Here is a 13,622-nt window from a genome sequence, read left to right on the forward strand (position 1 = left end):
AGACAGAGAAGGTCGTCTGCAAAAGGCATGGTTGGAGAAATCACTGAAAAAATGGGTGCACGCGCCGGCGTGTGAAGAATAACATGAGACTTCTGGAGGCGCGTGAGCTTACGCGTTTCACCGGACGGTGGCGGGACTCCAAGAGTAGGCCGATCGGCTGGTGTCCTTCCTCCTCAAGTGGGTGGTAACAGTCACCTCTCTTCCTAGAACGACGTAGAAGCTTGACAAAAAAAAAAATTATCCAAAACTACACTGTTCATGCCAATAAATTTTGGCACTGCTCTGATACCATGTAGAAAATAGAGAATTTGAAAAATTTTTCTTTTATATTTCTTCAAATTAAAATGATTTACAAGCATTCTAATTTATATACAAAGGCTCGGACTAACTAGGAAACTAATAATAGCAAATAAATATAATGATTCTAAATTTTATTCTAATTTACAGTTAATTTACACTGATTAAGGGATTTACACTAATTGAGGGATTCTAACACATACCCTAGAAATATGCATTTTCTTGCTCTCGGCGCAAGCTTACCATCCCTCACATGAGCATAAGCAGGGCAACCAAACACTCTCAGCTGAGAGTAATCAGCAGGTGAATCGAACTAGATCTCAAAAGGAGTTTTATACTCAATAGCTATAGATGGAGATCTATTAACTAAGAAACAGACTGTATTAATTGCTTCAGCCCAGAAATCCTTTCTCAATCCTGAATGTGAGAGCATGCTTCGTGCTTTGTCACAAAACGTTCTGTTCATGCGTTCTGCAATATCATTCTACTGTGGTATCCTTGCACAAGTGCGGTGTCTCACTATATCTTCATTGCTGCAAAATGCATTGAACTCACGATTGCAAAATTCCAACCTATTATCAGTTCTAAGACGCTTGACCTTCTTTCTATCTGCTTCTTAATCATCGTCTTCCACTTTACAAAGGAAAATGCCTCATCTTTTATTTTCAGAAAATACACCCATACCATCCGAGAGTAATCACCAATCAAAGTCATGAAGTACCTGGCACCGTTCTTGGAAGGGATTCTGTTAGGACCCCATAAATCTGAGTGGATATAATCCACCGTTACTCTGATCTTGCGTACTGCATTTTTATCAAACTTCACCCTGGTCTGTTTGCTAAACACACAATGTTCACAAAAGTCCACAAATTCTGTTTTCTGCCCGTTCAACAAATCCCGCCTGCTCAACACAGATAATCCTCTTTAACTCATATGACAAAAATGCAAATACCACAATTGAGTCTTGTAGAAAGAGATGATTCTCATTTATTTCAATTAATCTGTACATGGGTATATATATACGATTGATTCCTATAATTGTGTTCTACTAATTAGGAAGAAATCCTAAATAGGAATACAGAATACAGAATATACAGAGAAATAATATAGTGATTGACTTTCCATAACATAGTGATTGACTTTCCATAACACTCCCCCTCAAGTTGGAGCATAGATGTTAATCATGCCCAACTTGTTACAAATGTAGTCAATCCTAGCTCCATTCATAGCTTTTGTGAAAATATCTACTAACTGCTCTCCAGTTTTGATGTGTCCTGTTGAGATGATCTGTTGTTGAATCTTTTCGCGAATAAAGTGACAATCAATCTCAATATGTTTGGTCCGCTCATAAAACACCGGATTAGAAGCAATATGAAGAACAGCTTGATTATCACACCACAATTTCGCAGGCAGGGAGGTCTTAAAACCTGTCTTATCTAATAATTGAAGTATCCACATTACCTCACATACTGATTGTGCCATGGCTCTGTATTCGGATTCAGCACTAGATCGAGAAACTACACTCTTCTTGCTTCTCCAAGACACCAAATTTCCTCCAATAAAAATGCAATATCCAGTAGTTGACCTCATGTCAACCTTAAATCCAGCCCAGTCCGCATCTGAAAAACATTCAACATTCAAATGCCCATGATTACCATATAGCAAACCTCTTCCTGGAGCGCCCTTCAGATAACACAAGATTTGTTCCAAGGCTTCCCAATGAGCAACAATTGGGGAAGACATAAACTGACTTACCACACTAACGGCATAATCAATGTCAGGACGAGTGACTGTAAGGTAGTTCAATTTTCCTACCAATCTCCTGTATCTCTCTGGATCTTCAAACAACTCACTATCCCCTGCTAACAGTTGTAAAGTTGGAGTCATTGGTGCGCTACAAGGCTTAGCACCTAATTTTCCTGTCTCTGTCAATAGATCGAGGACATATTTTTTTTGAGACAAGAAAATACCCTTCTTACTTCTCATAACTTCGATACCCAAGAAATACTTTAACAATCCCAAGTCTTTGGTCTGAAACTGAGTTTGGAAGAAGGTTTTAAGAGATGAAATACCTGCAGAGTCACTCCCAGTGATGACAATGTCATCACATAGACTACCAAGAGAATTAGACCAGCCTCAGATTGCCTATAAAATATTGAGTGATCACACTTACTCTGTTGCATACCAAATTCCTTAACTGGTTCACTGAATCTCCCAAACCATGCCCTAGGACTTTGTTTCAAGCCATAAAGAGACTTCCGAAGCCTACAAACTTTACCCAACTCCCCCTGAGCAACAAACCCAGGTAGTTGCTCCATATACACCTCCTCCTGAAGATCACCACGAAGGAAAGCATTCTTGATATCCAATTGATGCAGGGGCCAATCATATGTAGCTGCTAAAGAGATAAACAAGCGAATAGAAGTAAGTTTAGCTACAGGAGAAAAAGTATCAGAGTAATCAACCCCATATGTCTGAGCATATCCTTTTGCTACAAGGCGTGTTTTTAACCTAGCCACAGAAGCATCAAGATTTACCTTTACTGTAAATACCCATTTGCAACCAATAGCTTTCTTACCAGTGGGCAAAGGCAATAGTTCCCATGTACCATTAGCATCTAAAGCCTCCATTTCCTCTTTCGTAGCATCACACCAGCCAGGATGAGACAGTACCTCATCAACAGTATTAGGGATAGGAACAGAGTCTAAAGAAGTAACAAAACACCGAGAACAAGAAGACAATTGATTATAAGAAACAAAAAAAGAGATAGGATAAGTACATGAACGTTTACCTTTACGAAGAGCAATGGGTAAGTCTAGATCAGAATCATGATCAGTATGAGGTACAGGATCTCCCAACGAAGTAGCTGGTGGAAGATCTGAGTCAGGAATCTCCAATCTCCTGGAATAAACATGAACAACGGGAGGTCGAGTAAGTCTAGAGACAGAAGGAACAGGCTGTGAGAGAGGACTAGACATTGGTTGGACGGTATATATTAAGAGATCATCCTCCTCCCCCTGACTCTCATACACAGATGATGGAGGAAAAAATAGATTGGACTCAAAAAATGTGACACCTGCAGAAACAAGATAACGATTAAGAGTAGGAAAGAAACAACGGTACCCTTTTTGGAGTCAGGAGTACCCAAGGAAGACACATTTGAGAGATTTTGGATCCAATTTAGTAACCTGTGGACGAACATTACGCACAAAACAGGTACAACAAAAAATACGGGGTTCAATAGGGAACAAAGATTTTGTAGGAAACAAAGTAGTATAAGGAATATCCCCATTAAGGATAGAAGATAGCATACGATTGATCAAAAAACATGCCGTAGAAACTGCATCCGCCCAAAAGTGTTTAGGTACTTTCATCTGAAAAATAAGAGCACGAGTTACCTCAAGAAGATGACGATTTTTCTTTCGGCCACGCCATTTTGGGATGGGGTATCCACACAGGAAGACTGATGAAGAATGCAATTTTGTGTCATATAAGGCTGAAATTGTGCTGAAAAGTATTCTTTGGCATTGTCACTTCTTAATATGCGCACAAAAATATTAAATTGAGTTTTGATTTCATTACAAAAGGCACAAAAGATAGAAAACAACTCAGAACGATTCTTCATTAAATATAACCAGGTAACACGAGAGTAATCATCAACAAAAGTAACAAAATAAAGAAATCCAGTTTTAGATGTAACAGAACAAGGACCCCAAATATTAGAATGAACTAACTCAAAAGGGGATGAAGCCCGTTTATTGACTCTAGACACAGAAGGCAAACGATGATGTTTTGCAAACTGACACGACTCACATTCTAGTACTGATAAAGACTGAAATTGAAGACACAGCTTCTTCATGGTAGACAAAGAAGGATGACCCAATCTACAATGAGCTTCAAGAGGTGTTAAGGTACTGGAGCAAATAAGCGACCGCAGTACATGATTTTCCAGAATGTAGAGACCACCTGACTCGCGTCCTCTACCAATAATCTGCTTCGTCGTAAGATCCTGAAACAAACACTGGTCAGGAAAAAAGGAAACAGAACAATTTAAGGCACGAGTAAGTTTACTAACAGAAAGTAGATTAAAAGAGAATTTTGGTAGACACAAAACAGAAGACAAAGAAATTGACGAAGTCGGGTTCGCAGTTCCAGAACCTATGACACAAGAAGTAGAACCATCAACTAAAGTAACAGTAGAGGAAGTGAGATTAGACTGAAAAGCAGATAGAAGACTAGAATTACCTGTCATGTGATCTGTTGCACCAGAATCAATAACCCATTTGGATGAAGAAGACACAAGGCATGTAGTGGATTTACCTGACTCAGCGATCGCAGTGACAGGGGAACTAGTAGGCTTTAGAGATGCCTGATACTGGGAAAATTGTACAAAATCTTCTGCAGATACCTAAATAGTTTTTTCAGAGGAAGATATTGTAGAATTTTCTGCTGCCGTATTTGCCACCTGTAATCACTGATTTTTCCTCTGAAGTTGCGGACAATTATATTTTGTATGGCCAGGATCATGGCAATAATAGCAAATGACTCCTCTTGAGTCCTGATTAGAACTAGCCTCTCCATTACGCTGATTACTTCTGTTGCCTGTAATTCCTCCTCTACTTCCTCTTCTATTAACCTGTTGTCCATTTGGATTACGGCTAATAAGAACACTACTGGCAGGCTGTGAAGATTGAGTACTCTCTGTACGAAGGACCCGTGTGAACGTTTCATGCAAAGAGGAAATCTCGTAATCGAGAGAATCGAGATTTAGCGCCTCGCATCAAGGAAGGCCTGCAAGAAAACTCATAACAGTCAGTTGCTCTCGTTGGGCCTGCTAAACTTTCACATCATGACTAAAAGGCAACAATACATTAAGTTCCTCATATACCCGTTTAAAATCCATAAAATAAGCCGTGAGAGACTTATCCTCTTTCTCAGCACGGTAGAATGCCTTACAAACATCATAAATACAGGTGATATTCCCTTTACCAGAATACAGAAAATCTAAGTAATCCATCAATTCCTTAACAAATTCACAGTGATTAATTAAACTAATTCCTCACTATGAATCGAGTTTCGAAGATGCAAAAACAACCGAGCATCCTCCCTTAGCTAAGTTTGTCGTGTATCATCAGTGAGTGGATCTTTAGTAAGGTGATCATCCTTATCAATGCTACGCAAATAGACCCTAACAGTCTTACTCTACTCCAGGTAATTCAAACCATTAAGTTTGTGTTCCGTGATCTTAGTCATCATCGGAATCACATCAGAAATAATATTCTTATTGTCTGCCATTTGTTGAGAGAGAAAACTAACCGAAACGCTAATTCAAAGTGCTTATAGCAGCAAAATAATCCAAAATCACAAATCAAGCAAATACCAAAATAAGATCTGAGAGCCAAACCTCAGAAGTCCTTTAATGGTATACTGGATCAGGCAACAGCACACAGTGGTGGAATGAAGGGGTTGAGGCGACGCCGGCGATGTTGATCGGGATTGAAACGGCCGGTCGGCGGCAAAGGTCTCTCCTGAGCTGGGTAGTGAGAACAAATAGTCACCCTAGATTGATGACCTGCTCTGATACCATGTAGAAAGAGATGATTCTCATTTATTTCAATTAATCTGTACATGGGTATATATATACAATTGATTTCTATAATTGTGTTCTACTAATTAGGAAGAAATCCTAAATAAGAAATTCTATATAGGAATACAGAATACAGAATATACAGAGAAATAATATAGTGATTGACTTTCCATAACATTGTGATTGACTTTCCATAACAAGTCTGATTCTTATTATTGCTTTTGGATGCTACTGCAGCTTCTCCTGAAGCTGTACTGCCCTGAAGAAAATACAATCCTAAAAATCAAACTGCTCTTCATGAGTACCATAGAGCATTTGCACACTTTGAGAACTCCATTCTCTGCATGGTATCTAAATCCATGAGAGTCAAATGTCCCAAGAAAAATCAGGTTCCTCTTTAGTTCAGGAACATGCCAACATTTTATAGTTCTAACAACGCCATCAAACATCCTCAATTTGATGTTACCAATTCCTTCCACAGATAATGCACGATCAATGCCCATAAGCACCTTGCCACTCATCTGTTTGTAAGTAACAAATAAGTTTCTGTGTGGACACATATGATAAGTAGCACTAGTATCAACAATCCAGGAATTTTGTCTATGATCTGAAATCACAAATAATATTTTCCCAGCACTGTCATCACCATCAGAATCGATAAAATTGTCAACCACATTCGCAGAACTTTCTAGTTGCTTTCCCTTTTATTTTTCAACTTGGAACATTCTCTCCTGTAATGACATTGCTCCCCACACTCAAAACAGTTAGCCTTTTTCATTCTTGTCTTAGATCTGACCTTAGATTTTTTCCTGCGGGAAGAACCCTCCCTTGAATGTGTTTTTCCCCTGCTCACCATACCTTCCCCCTCAAATCTTTCTCTATTATCTGGGAAATTTTTTTCAACTCCTTCGATTTTAAAAAATTACTAACATCGTTTAGTGAAATAATGTCTTTCCCATACAACAAAGTATCAACAAAAGTCTCATAGGAGGGTAGCAAAGAACATAACACAATAAAGGCCTGATCCTCACTATCTATATCAATATCAATATTCTTAAGGTCTATAATGATTGAATTAAATTCATCCATATGTTCTTTAATAGGCGTACCTTCACTCATTCTCATATTGTAAAGTCTTTTCTTTAGGTACAGGCGGTTGGTCAGCAATTTAGCTGAGTATAACTCCTCCAATTTCTTTCATGTTGCAGACGCTGAGCTTTCACCAGCAATCTCGCGTAGGATATTATCAGTTATACTCATGAAAATCGCACTTAAAGCTCTCTCCTTTAGATCAGCCTTCTCTGCCTCTTTCACACATTCTGGAAAGTTATCCTTGATTGCCTTTCATAGACCTTGCAGGATCAAGGAAGATTTGATTTTAATCTTTCACAGACTGAAACTCGATCCACCATTAAACTTTTCTATCTCATACTTCATTGAAGACGACGCCATCTATAAACCCTAGGTTTTGCGCACAAAGCTCTGATATCAGTTTGTTATGACAGGCACGCAAATCTAAGGCACACACACATATCGCACAATCACACAGTATAGAAAAGAGAAAAAGAATAACACGGGATTTAACATGGTTCAACCGTAAGGTCTACGTCCACGGGCAAGATAAGAGAAAAAAGTTCCACTGTGATGAAAAGAGCAAGATACAATCACTTAGAACTCTCAACTCCTAACCCCATTGTATTTCCCGAATATCTCACAACTCTATCGGCTCGTGCCCTCCGCTACCACCACAGATCTCACTCTTTACCCCAATCGGGTCGCAGCCTAAAACTTTTGGGTCAGATAACAATTCGGGTCTATAAAAATATATCCAAAATTCAAGCCAAAAAATAAGAAGGGTATTGTACTGTCTTTTTTGCATTTGTATGAAATTTATGTGCTGTGTGTAAGTATCATATCTGGAATTATCCAATTGAAATTTTTGCCAGCCAGAAGTTGGGTTTTAGTATCTGAATATCTGATTGAGTTTGCTTTCACATCAGACATCTGTTGTTCCTGAAATGGGTTTTAGTGCAACATCCAGCTTAAAGAAATCAAGTTTAATTTTGGTTGGATCTGGCCTTCAACCATTTGAGAATCATGGTTCTATGGTAGATTTCTTCTAGCCTGATGGATCACATGAGAATTGAATGCAAGAAAATATATAGAAGTGAAATATGAGTTTTATATGAGGAGCTAAGGTTTTTGTAGCTTGTTTTCATTTCAATTGCATCAAGATTCCAAGTTAAATAGGACTGATGTTGCAACAGTAGGAAAAGGAGAGTGACATTATGCAATTTGATCCAATCAAGTCCCTAATAGTGATTCTGGGCTTCTGGCCTTGAGGTCTTGTTTTCAAGCGTGCCTAAAATGTCTCACATTTCTTTTTGACCCATTTGAAAGCTCATTCTATACAAAATGAGTGGAATAATTTGTGTTTTAAGTGAGGCATGTGATTATTGTCTTTGAACATGAAGTGCTGACTTTCTTTCCCTTGATTTTATTAGCATGGCAAAATTGTACCTAGGGAGGAGTTCTAAAAGATTTTGGCAAAAGAGAAGACAGAACAACTTGAGGTAATTCAGATAAAAAGATCAACTTGGTTTATTCATTTACCAAAATGGCTTATGAATTTCTTTTATGAGGAAGAAATATATTTCCAGTTCTTTTTGTTATGTTTCAAGGAGATCTTTTCCTTCCCTCTGTTCCTCCTACACCCTTTAGACTGCAATGATTCTCCGTTTGTGGCCTGACATTGTCTGTTTTTCCTATTGTTTATATTTAACAAGTTCCATATTGGATCAAATTGTACACGTGATCCTAATCTTCAAAAACTTCTTAAAATTTTCCGGATAGAATGCTTTAACTGACTTGTACACGTTCTTCAATCTAGTTTGTGGATGCAATTTCTAAAACTTTTCATTTATTCCCAGTTTCTGCTGTAAGTTATCTACTGAGGCTTTTAGATACAGATAGGCAGTTACATTTTTTGGTTGTATTCTAATAGAGGATAAAATGGTCAGTACATTTCCTTGGCAAGTAAGATTTGGCCCTACTTTCCCTTTATCCTTACCACATGAGCCCATGTTCTGGAGTTCTAATTCTTTATTAATTCAACTTGAAAATCTATTAATGATGGATCATGGTGCACTAGATCCTCTTTCTTCTTTGTTAGATGAACTACTGACTGCAATCATATTGTGCTTTCAACTTAAAAGGCAAATGTCAGGAAATTTGAAAAAAAAATGGAAAATATATAGGGTTTTCCATTGACCTTATCCGACATGGAAAGGTTTTTGTTGAAACAATCAATGCCTTTTGTGAAGCAAAGCATCCTATTTTATATAGGAATTTCATGTACACATTCATTACAGAAAGAAAGATTCAACTGGATTGGTGTTTTGGGATGCTTGGAGAATATGTGCCTCTTGATTTTGGTAAAATTCAATTCAGCATTATCGAAAAGTTGACACAAATGTGCACTTATACATAAAAAAGAACTGTACTAATATATTTAGGCCCGTTGATGAAATGATGAGATGAGTGAACCATCAGAACTATTTGTTTATGAGTCAGACTTCAAGTTCATCAATTAGTGTCTATTTAATGCTTAAATTATAATACACAGCAATTTTTTCTTTATCTCAATTGAGAGATTACCATGCATCTGCGGACAATGATAATAGAATTCATTTTTCTTACGATGGAGTATTTATCCATGAGTCACAAACTTCATCCTTCTATTTGTGCTTGTCTGATATTGATGAAGAGGAGGAAGAGGAAGAGGAGGAGAAAATTACACTCAATTGGAGTGTTCTAAAGTCTACTCCTCAGCTTTGCAAGTCAAAGGTATGTTATTCTCCATTAAAATTACACTCAAATTCTTTGCCTTAGCTGAGTCAATCACACATGAATATGTCTTAAAAAAAAAAAAAAAAAAAAAAAAGACACGCATGAATATGCACACGCATTTAGTGCCTTCTGAGTACTGTCCTCTGCTTAATTAACGGTAGTGATTTTTTCTGCTAAATTATGCGGGCTTCCTTGCCTCGCTGAGACCCATTTGCACGCAGGCTGCCAGCAGAACCATTGTCTTAATCATCTGGTTCTGAAGCATGCTTGATCACTATAATTCTCATCTCCTGGTTTTCAAACATATTTGTTGTATGAACATTTTTCTTGTGTTATCCTTCTAGTAGAAAATGTTTAAATCACTTGCATTATTTTTAAGTCGTAGAATCCCACTGGGCAGAAGCAGAAGATTTTTTTTCTTTTCTTATCAGGACCAGGAGATTGAAAATTCACTGGGCCAATCTGTGTTCTGACAAATTTGATTCCTGAATATTAATCACCCAGGTTTTTCTTTTTTTTCTTCCACACATTTCAAGCACATGCATTTTTTTCTTGCCATCTTTCATCCTGCAGGAAAAACCTAAAAAGGATGATTCCATGCCTATTGAGGAGGCAATAGAAGATTCAGAGAACTAGACTGATTTTCTCATGGGCTTTAGAGAAGAAGAGTGATACTTAGCTACTTTTGTACTTCAAACAAGAAGTTTCTTGGAGGCATATGTATTACGAAATCCAGTGATTGAAACTAAGAGTTGATTAGATCAATGAAAGGTTGGAGTAAGTTTCATGATTGTCCTTGCCAAATGAGTGTCTTTTTTTTCCTTTTTTAAAGAAAAACAATTGGTTGATGAGGTTTTTTTTAATCTAAAATCTCTATCGACATTCCAATCCCCGCATTTGCTTAAATATAATTAATGCAAAGCTTAAATGGGCTCCCTGAGGAGGTTAGTAACTTCGCATGCAATTTTTGCAGCTGAAAAGCCCAAGGCTTGAGAACTTGTCAACCTTAGATAGGTGGGGCTAAATTCTAATAGCTTGAAAATCCTCCCCCACATGAGTCAATGGAATTGGATCCACCTTGCCAGATTCGGGTGCAAAATGGAGTTATCAAGAATGCTACTGTTATTCTAATTCTTTACGTGAATCCGTCTAGACACGGGCAAAGATGGACTAACATAGATTGGTTTGGATTAACAAATGAGTTTCGAGTACATAACTCTTTTACTATGTCAGCCATTTTGGGTGTGATGCCAAATCAATATGACTCATCCTTTTTAACCCTTTTCTTCTTTGAAGATGTTTACTTTTGTTTTTGGATTACGGCTTTATTTATTTCATGAAAAAAAATTTTAAATTTTTTATATTTTTTAACATTTAAATCACTCGTGAAAATAGATTAAAGAAAAATTAGATCTTTTTTAAACAAAATAATTGAGTTATTTTTATTTTGTAGATTTTAATAATCTTATTAATAGTGAAAACACTTTTATATATATTTATGATATAAAATACATATTATGAATATGATATTATAATCAAATAATGAAAAATATTTTCATAAATTATTTTTCACAAAGTAAATTAAGCCTAAGTAATAAAAAAATTTAAATCATTGCAATTAAGAGTGAAGGTTAATATTAGTCAAAATTGCAAGTGGGATCCAAATTCTTCTCCCACTAAAGAATATTAAAATTAAATTTCAATAGTTTATTTCTAAACCTAAACTACCTTATATTCTTTTATAAAGGCAATAAATAGTTCAATCACTTCTGACATAGTTTTCAAATCTTGGAAATTCCAAGATTGCTTCACTTCTTTAACAGCAATTTTTTTTCCCTAATAAGTATGTGTTTCATGTTTTCAGACCCATGTTGTTGAAGGGCAATTGAGGCAGTTTGAACCCACCTAATTATTACAAGGAACCTCTGCTCTGCTACAGTTGATCAGAAGTAAAAGATGGGACCAAAATGAAGGAGCATAATGAGGAGTTATTGATACCTTTGAAAAGTGTTAGCAAAGGCTCATGAAGAATCCCATGCAAGAAAAGATGATAGGGCTAGAGAAACACCCTTTTGGTGCTTAGAGTAAGATTTTCTTGTATTTGCTCTCTCCTTCTCATTTGAAAGTTATGGCACAATCCTTCCTTTTTTTTTTTTTTTTGGCCTTAGTGTCTTCCAAGCACACACATATTTAGCAATGTAAATGTTAGGCAAGGCCAGAATTGTCCCCCTCTACCCATATCTCCCTTAATATATTCCCCTATGGCCTACACTATCTATCTGATAACTTTGCAAGATCTGAAAAGTACTTTGTATTCTTAATTTATTCTTCCCCTTCTCTCTCTTTCCATTCTGAAATTATTACATGAAATTATTTTATGTTATTATAGAGAATTTTAAATTAATTAGTGCCTATGCTTGCATTTGCTGAACCATACTTTGTTCACCTGAATTCATTTGTTATGTGGTCCCATTCATAATGCATAGATTCTTGCTTGGACTTCAAATATACTAAATGCATCATTATTACCAAAATATGTATATCTATACTATCATTATTAGAATCTTTAATAAATAGTTGAATAAATTTATCTAATGTTAGCAAGGAGAAATCTAGTATTGAGTAAGAATAGTGAGTTGTTCTTTAACCATATAATTGTGATCAACATTGGATATTCTATAATCAGCCTTGAAAGAGAGAACCACATTTGGTGGTTCAAAATTGCCTAATCATCTCACCTTGTTGCTCAAAATAAGGCCATGCAAGCCAAATCCTTGTTCATTCTTCTTGGGCTGCGTTTGGTACGTACAAGCTGAAAATTGGTGGAGATATTTTCTTTAAAAAAAAATAAAAAGAAAATTATTATTATATATTTATTTTAAAAACTCTTTCAGATCTTTATTTTCTTGAATATTACTCTTAAATATTATTCGTGTAATTTTTTCATGATTATTCCCTTATCCCGAGCGAAATACAACTTTATTATTGTTGTTATTATTGCCCCCAAAGAATGGAAACACTCACACAAGCCTACCCATAAGCCCATTAAGGGCGTAATTTGTCTAAAATTTCCATTTTCAAAACCCAGCATAAAATACCCTTTTTCTGGGGTCCTATCAACGGCAACTTATGCCTCTTTCTTGGCCAAGAGATGCTTCTGTTCTGTCGTAATATCAATTGGTCATGAGAGACACAAGAAAGAAAATAAAATGTTTCAGTTTGGGTGAGAGAAGAGAATGACTAGAGCAAAATTGGTGAAAGCGCAATAATGAAAAGAGATTATTTATTTTATTTATAGAAGGTAGCTGAAGTTTTGACTAATAGAAATCTAATAAAAAAACATGAAGAAGAGAAGGGGGGACAATAGATCCTATTTCACTAACCCAGATGATATAGAAATGATTAGGTCAGCAAGCAAGCACAATTAGAATAAATATGCTTAATGAGTTAAGGTTTTGTTGGAGACTCTGGCTGTCACCCAAAACATGATCAAGAAAAGATCCAAACAATTGCTGCCTTGCTTTCTTGCTTTGCCCCCCACCCCTTACCAAATTCCTTTGAAGAAAAGGCAGATTAAAAAAAGCATATGGTCAACCCTGTTTGATTCTATGTTTGTGTCTCTATTAGCATTGTATGCTCTCCTTAAATGGGTTCAAATTTGAGAAGGTGTCTTAACCTCCCTCTTTCTTTATCATTAATCATCATTAGTTTCCTTTCAATACTTTCTGTCATCAATTAGTCATGTTTCTCACTAAATACTAAACATCATTAACACATGGGCTCCACACTAACCATCCAAATTAGTACAGCCTCTCTATAAGTGTCTCATTGTCTTAAACTTGTTTTATATTTTACTTTTTGTTGAGACAAAAATAAAACCTTAACTACA

General features: G+C 36.4%; 1 long non-coding RNA gene across 1 annotated transcript; it reads left to right on the forward strand.

The window, feature by feature from the left end:
- Window positions 1-5,101: 5,101 nt before the first annotated feature.
- On the forward strand, window positions 5,102-10,523 carry LOC110635611 (uncharacterized). Its single transcript, XR_009144083.1, has 2 exons — window positions 5,102-9,730; window positions 10,165-10,523. It is a non-coding gene; the product is annotated as an uncharacterized LOC110635611 (long non-coding RNA).
- Window positions 10,524-13,622: the final 3,099 nt, after the last annotated feature.

The sequence above is a fragment of the Hevea brasiliensis genome, chromosome 15 (genome assembly GCF_030052815.1).
Source record: "Hevea brasiliensis isolate MT/VB/25A 57/8 chromosome 15, ASM3005281v1, whole genome shotgun sequence".
Lineage (NCBI taxonomy): Eukaryota > Viridiplantae > Streptophyta > Magnoliopsida > Malpighiales > Euphorbiaceae > Hevea > Hevea brasiliensis.